This window comes from Mytilus californianus, unplaced genomic scaffold, assembly GCF_021869535.1.
Source record: "Mytilus californianus isolate M0D057914Y unplaced genomic scaffold, xbMytCali1.0.p SCAF_11, whole genome shotgun sequence".
Taxonomy (NCBI): Eukaryota; Metazoa; Mollusca; class Bivalvia; order Mytilida; family Mytilidae; genus Mytilus; species Mytilus californianus.
This window is the reverse complement of record NW_026262593.1, coordinates 9,403,844-9,414,440: the sequence shown is the minus strand read 5'-3', so window position 1 is coordinate 9,414,440 and position 10,597 is coordinate 9,403,844. Positions and strand designations below refer to the sequence as shown.

The following is a 10,597-nucleotide window of genomic DNA, read 5'->3' as shown; positions in this document are numbered from 1 at the left end:
GTTGTATGTTCTAACACAAAGTATTTGAAGCCTTAAGTTATATTAATTCTGCATTCTAATAAAAGTGGCCAGACTTCAGGTTAATGGAAAGAAGGAATGTGGTGTGCAATTCTCCATTCAGGTTGGCATAGAGGCTGATTGATTGGAAAAAAATATCATTTTTTGGCATATACTTCTCCAACAAAGAAATTGATTGCTATGTTTACCAATTACGCACACAGCCCCGACTTAAACAAAATTTGTTGCTCTATGTTGAAAATGCTTTGGCTGTATAGTATCACAAAGGTTATAAGTTTTATAAACATTAAGATAAATCATACTAAACAATACAATAGATGTCTGTCTTGTTTTCATGTTGTCAGGTGTCTGTCTCATTGCCGTAGACCCCTAATCTCATTTATTTTATACTGTACCCTGGTAGTTTATATTCCCTTGTCTTTGGTTATTTCTCTTCAAATGAAAATTAGGATTAACAAAACTATTTGATACTCAGGATATCGACAGTGTGGTATCATAAGTTAAAAAGAAAAGCTACACATCTGTCCCACTTTTATCTGCAAGCAACTGGTATTTAAATTGCATGCACTTCCTAAAGTTCAGTTTAGCTGATCACCATGATGGTTTGGTTATTACAAAAATCCAGAAATAATCTATGAGGGTATGGATGGTGGTCTTTTATTTCTGTATAATTACTCACTATTCTTTAATTTTTTCGCTCATTATTCTTTATCTTTATAAGTAATGGCTATTCTGTAATTACTTGATAACTTTATTTTGGACACTTTTCTTTTCTGTAATCAGTATATTTTTAACCAATTCTTTAATTTTTGCAGTTATTCCTTATATTTTAGCGCCCCATTATTCTGTATTCTTTTTTTTTTATCCATTATTCTCTATTCTGTAAACCCCATCCACACCCTCACTTATGGTGGCCTGCTTTGAAAGAAATTTAACAATGCATTTTAAAACATTTTACCCAGATTGAAGTGTGGCAGAGCAAAAAAAGTAAACCTAACCATAGTTATTTCATAATTAGTAATTTGATACCTTAAATTTTAAGTCTAAGTGGAAAGTGTTGTAAAACCGTTGAAACATTTGGAGAGAGTTATCTCCTTTTAACATTGAAAAATTCATTATGTTATGACTATTTTATGCATATCATTGTCTATTGAGTTATTTTACAGGGCACATAGCCCAAACAGAACATAAGATAAATTAGAATTTCAATACAATGGAGATACCCTTGAACTTAGGTTTGATAATTTTATTATTTGAAACAACTGCTTTATAATTTGACATTGTGTAAAACAATAGGGATATACATGATATATGTATATTAATTCCTTACATTTGATTTTTAATTCATGTTCATTGAAACCTGAATTTAAGGTGATGTTGGGGCCTTGGTGAAGAGAGGTCTAAGTAGTTCATCTACAATCATCACTAGTCTGAGGTTGTGAGTATGAATTCTGCTTGTGTAGGTGTACTTAAGGTGGTACCCAACACCTTGACTAATATTAATTTGGCTCATTAATTTTCATGAAATTTTGACAAAATGTTTACTTTGACCCTTTGACAAAAATATAAAAATTTCAAAAAATTTGAACCAACCACTTTATCAGAAAAATTTCGTTGGTTATATAGCAGTTTGACAAACACTAATTTTGATCATTGAGAAGCTTAATATTTCCTTAACAATACAACGTAATTAAAACGTTTAGCTGATTTTTACAGAGTTATCTCCCTGTAGTGTTAGGTACCACCTTAACTAGGATTGACAGTTTTCCTGTCAAAGGTCATGGTTCTCTACAGGCATTCTGATTCCTCCGCCAAGAAAAATTGGTGGCAATGATATAGCCAAAAGTGCTGAAAGTTGGGTTATTCACCATAACTGTGATGTGAGAATGAGACCAAAACCAAAGAAGACATCTGGCAGTTAACATTGGTAATAGGTCACCGTATTTACCTAGTGTTTGTATGATTACCTCCAATTCCTCCATTCTAGACAACTTATGTGTGAATGAATTTGAAGAGAGACTAACCAGGATTTGCCATCAACATTAATACCTTAATGGACAGCAAACATCGAGATATAAACAGTCACAACCAGTGGCGGATTTAGAGGGTTTTCCGGGGGGGCCCGGGCCCCCCCTTTTTTGAGAAAAATTTGGTTATTTAGGGAATCACTGAAGCATGACTGGAGAGGGCCCCCTCTTGGGCAGTCAGTGGGCCCCCCTTAGGAAAATATCTGGATCCGCCACTGACAACGGTTGTATATGTTCCATACTTGAAATGGTCAAATTTAAATATATAAACATATGACTGAGTTAAACTAATTTTAGTTAGTGTTGAATGCTCCTCCTTTTTTTATCCTTGTCAATTGAATAATTAAAGGTAGACAGAAACAATTTTCAGGGCAAATCCAGCCATTTTTAAAAGGGGGTTCCAACCTAGGATAAGGGGGGTTCCAACCATATGTCCCCATTCAGAAGCATTGGTCGTCAAAAAAGGCGGATCAAACCCCCAGAACACTGCCACTGACTGTATTGTATTTCTCTAGTAGAGAGAAAAAGGCAACATATAAATCAGTTTGAAAAAATCATCTAGATAATATAATATCTATGTAGTAAGGATGATGAAAACACAGATTCAAGTAAAACAAATATTTATATCTGTAAACCTTATTTCTGCCATTTTCACTGGGTAGCTTAAAAACTGGAAATTTGAACTCATTTTTGTAAGTTTTCCAATTCTATTTTAAAAGTTGTCAGATAAATTATAGAAATAATTTCTTCTGCATGTTTTATGTCAAAACCCACACATCACTTAATTTACGTTTCCTATATGTAGTAAAACCAGAGACATTAATTTGTATTATATGTCTCTGGTAAAATGAAGACATTCCAAGAAAGACAAAATGCAAAATGACTTGCTTTCCCCTTTCTATAAAATTTTTAAGAACAATTGTTTGAAAGATTTTACATTAAATTAATACATGGCTCATGCAACACGATACTGAAATGGCCTATTTAAGGAAAATAAAGCCTCTCCCTTTAACACTGAAAATTCTTTTGAATTCCCTGCAAGACTATGTAAGTTGACTTAATATCATTACAATAGGTATTATGACTGTTGTATGAGGTAACTGATGTTTAAACCACAGGGACTCTGTTAACAGATTAACAAAATTTTGTAATCAATGTTTTTTTTTGTATTTCCGTTCTATTTGTGTTACTTTAATAAGGAATTTAACATTGGCATTCAGTATACGGATATGGAAAGTAAACTGCACATTGTTAGAATAAAAAAGAAATATTGATGCCAACGTTAAATACGTTAAAAAAGTAAAAAGAAATATGAAAACAAAATTTAAAAACTGATTTTTTTAATCTGCTAACCGAGTCCTTGTGGTTTAAATCATCCATTTAAAATGCTGTCATTTAAAAAAAAGACAATTTTCTAGTAATGGTAAAACAAGGATGTGCATGTATAGTGTGACTATTAGTCCCAGATGTATAGTCTTATAGAATTTTGGCGAGTCTCAGTTTCAAATCTAACAAGACTAAATACAACACCTTAGAAAATATTTAATATACCTTCTCACGTGTCATTTTTGATAAACAAACTTTTAAAAATATATCTAAATAGATGAACGAAGTAAATTATTTTTATTTAAAGTTGTTGATTATAAATCCGATTACATTTCGAGAGGAAACTAACACACAACGATTTCCAGTCAAATTCTTGAAGTGTAGAATAGAATCATTATAATTCAACTGTTATTCTTGTGACACATTAGAAGTCCATTTCTGTTCATACACAAACGTAAATCACAACATTGGGGTCTGTCCAGTATCGCCGTTCAGTTCTACCTCTTACCCATACAGTATATTTGCATACACATAGAATTGTTTTCGTCTATACACATTGTACATGGTAAGTCATTACTTCCGGTTGATTTGATGGCTGAAAATAATTGAAAAAGAGGTTAACAGAAGTAACGTGCATGACGGGTATCACTAGTGGAGCAGGAACTGTTGACAATTGCAGCAGCCTGCGCAATTGTGTGATCAATTTATTTTCCTGTGTGGTTTTCTATCAAATTATGTTAAATTTAATTTCACTTTAGAATTTCAAATTATACATACAGCTCCGAAGTTTGATAAAATACATTTTCTTCTGAACTGCACGAAAGAAGCAACCTATTACTGTATGCTAGGGACTATCGTGAATACTTTCATAAGTTGATTACCAATGATCAATTTATTTGGTTAATGAATGATAAAATAAGGAAACCTTTATGCTTTGTTAAAAAATAAGGAATAATCCTCATGATTCATCCCATTGTCTTAAATCTCTTAAATCAGTCATTTCATGAATTTAATCCCCCCCCTCCAAAAAAATCTAAGTAAAGTTTGCACACAAATTTCAACAATAGATATTAGAATTTAATTTGAGCACCTTTGCTTTGTGTCTCGCTCTTTGATCTGGATGAATAATTTTTTAACATAAGTGTATAGTTTCTGAAGAAAAAAAAAATGGGCAAACATCGTTTCTCGCGCGGGCTTAAAAAATATTGCCCGTCTACTAAATATGGAATTTTGAACTGATCCTACACAAGGAAATAACGGATCATACTCAAGGAATCAATTCGGGTGGCTGATTCACTTTTTGGTACCTTCTGCTATTACTAATGAAAATTCGACGAGCTGAAAAATTAGATTCAATTTGCGAAGGTCGAGATATCTTAAAATATGGATGCTGTGGTGAAAACCGATTTGAATCGATTAGATGTGCATGTAGAATAGAAGGACAATTGTACAATAGTAGATCGATCTGTGTTATTCAAATTTAACGAACACTTAACATTATGGGTTGTTTGTATAGTATTTTCTCATGTTAAATTATATATTTCAGCTGTTTTTTGTATTATCTTTATGATAAATTATGAATGTGTTAACCATACTTATTTTGTCCATAAAGGGTCCTCTATTGGAAATAAAAGTTATCTTATCTTTAAACTTTAGGAAGTAACAGATCGTAAAATAGTTCTAATCCTTGAAAAGTGTTCTTAATCCATAGAAGTAAACTGCATAAAAAGTCCAATCTCAAATCATATGAAATATTTTCTAATAACATAGCATGGTTAAAATTATGACCGATCAAATCATGCACTAATAAAATTAACAGCAACTACAAAATACTTCTATTAAATGAACAAACGAAACCTACCCCAATCTTTATCTACGAAAGACAGTAAAACGAGAACTTCCCCAAATGAAATGTATCGTTTCTGAGCTTCTACCATAGTCAAGAATAACATCAACGCCATCCCTACCATAACGATCTTCATGTTGATGTATACACTACAAAAGTGGCAATGAATTTCTCTGGGAACATATCTAATGACATGGTGGTAGTTTTAGGAAAACATGGATTATTTTTTGTAGTCCATTAATTTGTTGTTTATTTATATCTTGGTAATTAGTGATGCATGTTTTTCGATATTTACATGTGTTGAGAACCATTTCTTAGCAATAACTATCATCTTTACACTGAACAACATGCACATTTTCACTCTGTTTTGTCTTAATAGAAACACATTACTATAGATAATTTACATGCAAAGCATAAAAGCGTTGTTTTTCCAGATGGGTTTATAGTTTGACTAAGTTTTTGCAGGTAAGGTATACATATATACTCCCTCGGGTATTGGAAATCATGATGATTATGATAGTTATCTGAGGCGCGGATTTACGGTCAAAATCATTGTATTTAAGGAGCCCCTAAAATCGAATTATGGAGATCCTGGTATATTTCAGGATAGCCTGAAATTGAATTATGCAAGTCCTGAAATATTTCAGGAGGTCCTAAATGATTAATGGATATCCTAAGTTCGAATTATAGAGGTCATCAGAGGTCAGTCCTGGAATATTTCAGGAGCTCGTTGCATTGGCGGGCGGATCCAGAACTTTTCATAAGGGGGAGGGGCGACTGACTGATCTAATGGGGGCCCGCTCCAGTCATGCTTCAGTGATTCCCTATATAATCAACCAAATTTTTCCCACAAAAGGGGGGCCCGGGTCCCCCAGGCCCCTCTGGATCCGTCTATGCATTGAATAAAATAAAATTGACATTTCTATTGCAACAGATATTTGATAAACATTTTGGTCGAAGTGCTTGTACATCTATAGTAATGATACTTTATTTCCAAAAGCAATACAGCTTAAAGCATATAATAAAATATACATTAAATAATCTATTTAAATCGATGTTGATATGTGGTATTGCTGTGGGTGGTGGGACTGGCTTGGATCGTACTCGCATCTATTATTAAAAAGCTTCGAATGTTTCAATTAATTTCTTAATAGTTAGCTTCATGTCATTTTCGTTCTATCTTAAAAAAGAGAAAATAAAAGCGTAGACAATTCACACTTGCGCGACGCAACTTGTAGCGTTTGTATGATACATACATTGTGTATAACTAAGTAAGACATCAAGTGACTTTGATGACGTGACAATCACCGGTCCTTTCTTCATTTTAACAAAAATACAGGACAGAAGGACACAGAGTCTTAATAAATTATAAAAAGATTAAAGTCCAAGTTGTTTCTTGAGATTTTCGAATTTGAAATACCTCTGTTGTTTCATCTCCAGTGGCTAATATTACAGCGTTACACCTAAGCTGGCAGGACAAGAGAGAACAAAGACTGAAAAAGAACAAGAAAAAAGAGAAGATGGAAGAGCAGAAAATTCATACAACACAACCTGTCGCGTGTGTATGATAAAATGGTTTATGCTTAGGGTTAACAAGTGACTCCAACACTCGAATATCAATCACTTTTGATTGAAAATCAAATTTTATACAGGAACATGGTCCCAATTAAATGGACACCTTCTTAATAAGTTAATACCAATATGGCCGAGAACTGGGACAATTACAATATAGTCGTCTCAGCCAATATGCTCAGCCTGATAATCAAGAGAAATTGGTCTGACCTCTGAGTCCTAGAAGTGAAGGTTTGTTTCTAGTGATTACAAACACATATAACTAATAATATACACGTCATTAAGTTATTGATTTTTTTTATTTGTCAAATGTATATATTTGGGGGATGTTTAATTCTCTTTCCTCTAAATGTAAGAAGGAAGATATATCTTTTGAAAAATTTATATTCAGGTTTACCCTGTGAGAAACTTCATATAAAATTTTGTAAATTTACACTTGGGGTACACAAGAAAACAACAAATGCTGCAGTGTTATCTGAACTTGGAAGATTTCCAATATATTTTAATATTATAAAAGGAATGTTATTGTACTGGTATAGATTAGAGAATTTAGGTAATAATTTTCCTCTGTTAAAAGAGGCATATACACAATCAAAGACACTACATCACATGAATATAACATCATGGTATGGTTCAATAAATGTTATTTTTAAAATACTTGGTATTGACTATACAAATGCCATACATGCTCCATTTTGTGAATCCTTATACAAATTTAAGAAATATATACAAACCAAGCTATCGATATTGTTTATTAGCTGTTGGAAAAAACAAATAGATAAATTTTCAGACAGTAAACTGAAAACCTACCTTTTATATAAAACAAATTTTGGTTTTGAAAAATATCTAACATTGATCAAGAATTTTGAACTTAGAAGAAGTTTTACTAAATTACGTGTATCTTCTCATAGATTACAAATAGAATTAGGTAGATATCAGGGTATTTCCCGAATTAACAGAATATGTAATAAATGTTCTTCCAATACTGTCGAAGATGAGGCTCATTTTCTATTTGATTGTAACAAATTTGAGGATGATAGAAATTGTATGTTAGCTAGTATTGCAAAATATAATTCTTATTTTAATCATATGAACAGTCAAAGCAAAATTATCTGGTTATTTAGTGTAGAAAATGTTGAGTTACTTAAAATAATATGTAATTTAATATACAAACATCTTCCTTAGTGAAGATTAGTTAAAGGAAATCTATGTGTGTATATACATTTGATTGGACATAGAAAATTATATTCATCTGAATATCACAAACATACTAGCCGATTAAAAAAAAAAATAATTGTTTAGATATATTATTTATTCAAATGTTCTCTTATATCCTTGAGGCATCGTCCCCTGGTATCAACTGCATTCAAGTTACCTATGATGCTTCCTTGTTTGCTTTTGATACAGGTAGGAAAGAGACATTTACACACATTTTACATGCCTATGGCCCATAAGGTATCGCCCCCTGGTGTCAGCTGCCTTTAGGAAACCATAATGCTTTCCTATTTGCTGCTGACACAGGATGAGTCATGGACATGCTTAATTTCTACTTTCTTTTTGGCTAATTATTATATGTTTAATTGATCCAACTTTTTGTGTACTATACATATATGGATATCTATTTTTCTTTTTTTTTTTCTTTTTGGGCTGCTTGTTTGTTCTCTATATCAACCACACTTGCAATAAAATGCATTAGTATTAAAAATTTTGAAAATGAAAAATTTATTAAAAGTTACTTATTCAAACAACCCTCTACATAAGCAAATCAAAACAAACAGTACTTATAGAACAACATATTAAAAGATGCAATCTTAATAATGTCATACAAGAATATCTTGAAACATTTTTTGATAGGTGGTACAATATTTTGTCTCTCCTGTTACCATTTTCAAAAGAAATTTTGGGTTATTAAGAAAATGTTTAGATAAAATTTTAAGCTTGTTTTTCGTAGCCAATTAGATGGTTTTCAAGAGAATAAACTTCTATACATATTCATTTTGTGAAATAATAGATTATTTGCCAATTTTCCAGGTTGTACTGAAAAATGCCACTAAAAATTGGTTTTCAATTGCAAAGGTTGTAAAAATTACCACCAGTAATGCAAGTCTAAGATAGCAATTCATATTGTTCGGCATTTTTTCTCTCTTTCAAATAAACCCAACATCAAGTAAATCCCTCACATGTTAGTTTACTTTTGTCTTTATTTCATTGGTAACAGGAACGTACGTTAATGGTATACCACTATATAAAGTTCTATCCTGTTACCTTTTTGTCTATCCTGTTACCGATATCAGTATTGCACCTGCAAATGCTAAATTGGGAAGATTAAGACGTTATAACCTTAAGATGAGTTCAAACAACGAAAGATTTCATCCTGTTTACAACTATATGTTATGATAAACTTTTTAACGACGTTTCTGTCTACAATTGTCTATCCTGTTACTGTAACCATAGCAACCATAGTAACAGGATAGACAAATTTCTTCATTTTCGAATGCTGTTGTGAAATAACTACTCCCTTTGGTGAGGTGATAATATTTTTCTGTTGTGAATTTGGTTTCCAACACGTTGTTGCACTTTTTACAAGTATACTTTTGGTGTAATAAATCAAAATTGTTGGTAACAGCATAGACATGAAAAAAAGTACCCTCTATTTTTTTTCACTAAATGTCTTGAAATTTCTTTGTAAAGGTTACTTTGCACTTTTGAAATCAACACTGACTAATTCAATATTCATAGGGAGAATAATTTAACGGCTGATTTAAGTAGCGGTAACAGGATGGACATGATCGAACTTCATGTACGCAGATTGAATTAAGTTTGTAGATAAAATGTTACATATAGTGATAAATAAGCTACGATTTTTCGCTAGAGTAATTATTAACGTTCTTAAAAAGTCCCTTTTGCAGATATCAAGGCGATCAGAAAATCGGAAAAAAAATCATTTGAAATGTGTTTTTCTGAAACTGTACGCACACAAATTACCCCAAAATCGGACTTAAATACATTTTAATCTTATGAAAATAGATGTAAATCGTGTTTATTATTAATGTTCTGAATCATAAATCCTACAAGCTTTCATTTAAACAATTACAACTGAAATTTCCATTAGAAATAACAAATTTAGCATGGGTGTACTGAAAATTCGACATTTTTTGAAAATGACCCATATATCAACCAAGTAATTCTTTTCCTCATTATTGTTCGTTTATAGTCGTTTAGTTGTTTGTTAATCTCATGTTGCCCCTTGTTGGTCCATTAATTTGGAATAAAGTATATTCTATTCTACATATACGTCTCTGATGAAACATAAATGGTTATTTTAAAATGTTTGTTATACTGGCATGTTATAAGCTAGAAACATGTAACAATAGCTCAGCATTATTACTTAAACTGTCTTAAATTCCTTGTTCATACCAGAGTGTCTAAACTATAAGGAACAGTATTGTGATATATTAGTACAGGGGCGGATCCAGCCATTATTAAAGTGGGGGGTTCCAACCCAGGAGAAAAAGGGGGGTCCAACTATATGTCCCCATTCTAAAGCATTGATCGTAAAAAAAGGGGGTTCCAACCCCCGGCACTCCCCCCCCCCCCCCTCCCCTTTTCCCATCCTGGATCCGCCACTGTTAGTATGTAACTTTTCATTCTCAATGACAGGCGCAAAATAAGCACGCGAAACCCAAAAAGGAAGAAAAAGAACAGTATTTTGAAAATTTTAATTATATTACACAGAATGGGACGGAAACCACACATGTAAATCATATTGGCCTTAGCTAGAACATACTATGGGAGATAACTCTAAATT

General features: G+C 32.2%; 1 long non-coding RNA gene across 1 annotated transcript; it reads right to left on the bottom strand.

Annotated features, from left to right (window-relative positions):
- Window positions 1-3,645: 3,645 nt before the first annotated feature.
- LOC127720955 (uncharacterized) lies at window positions 3,646-5,427 on the bottom strand. Its single transcript, XR_007991003.1, has 2 exons — window positions 5,233-5,427; window positions 3,646-3,966 (listed from the first exon to the last, which is right to left on the bottom strand). It is a non-coding gene; the product is annotated as an uncharacterized LOC127720955 (long non-coding RNA).
- Window positions 5,428-10,597: the final 5,170 nt, after the last annotated feature.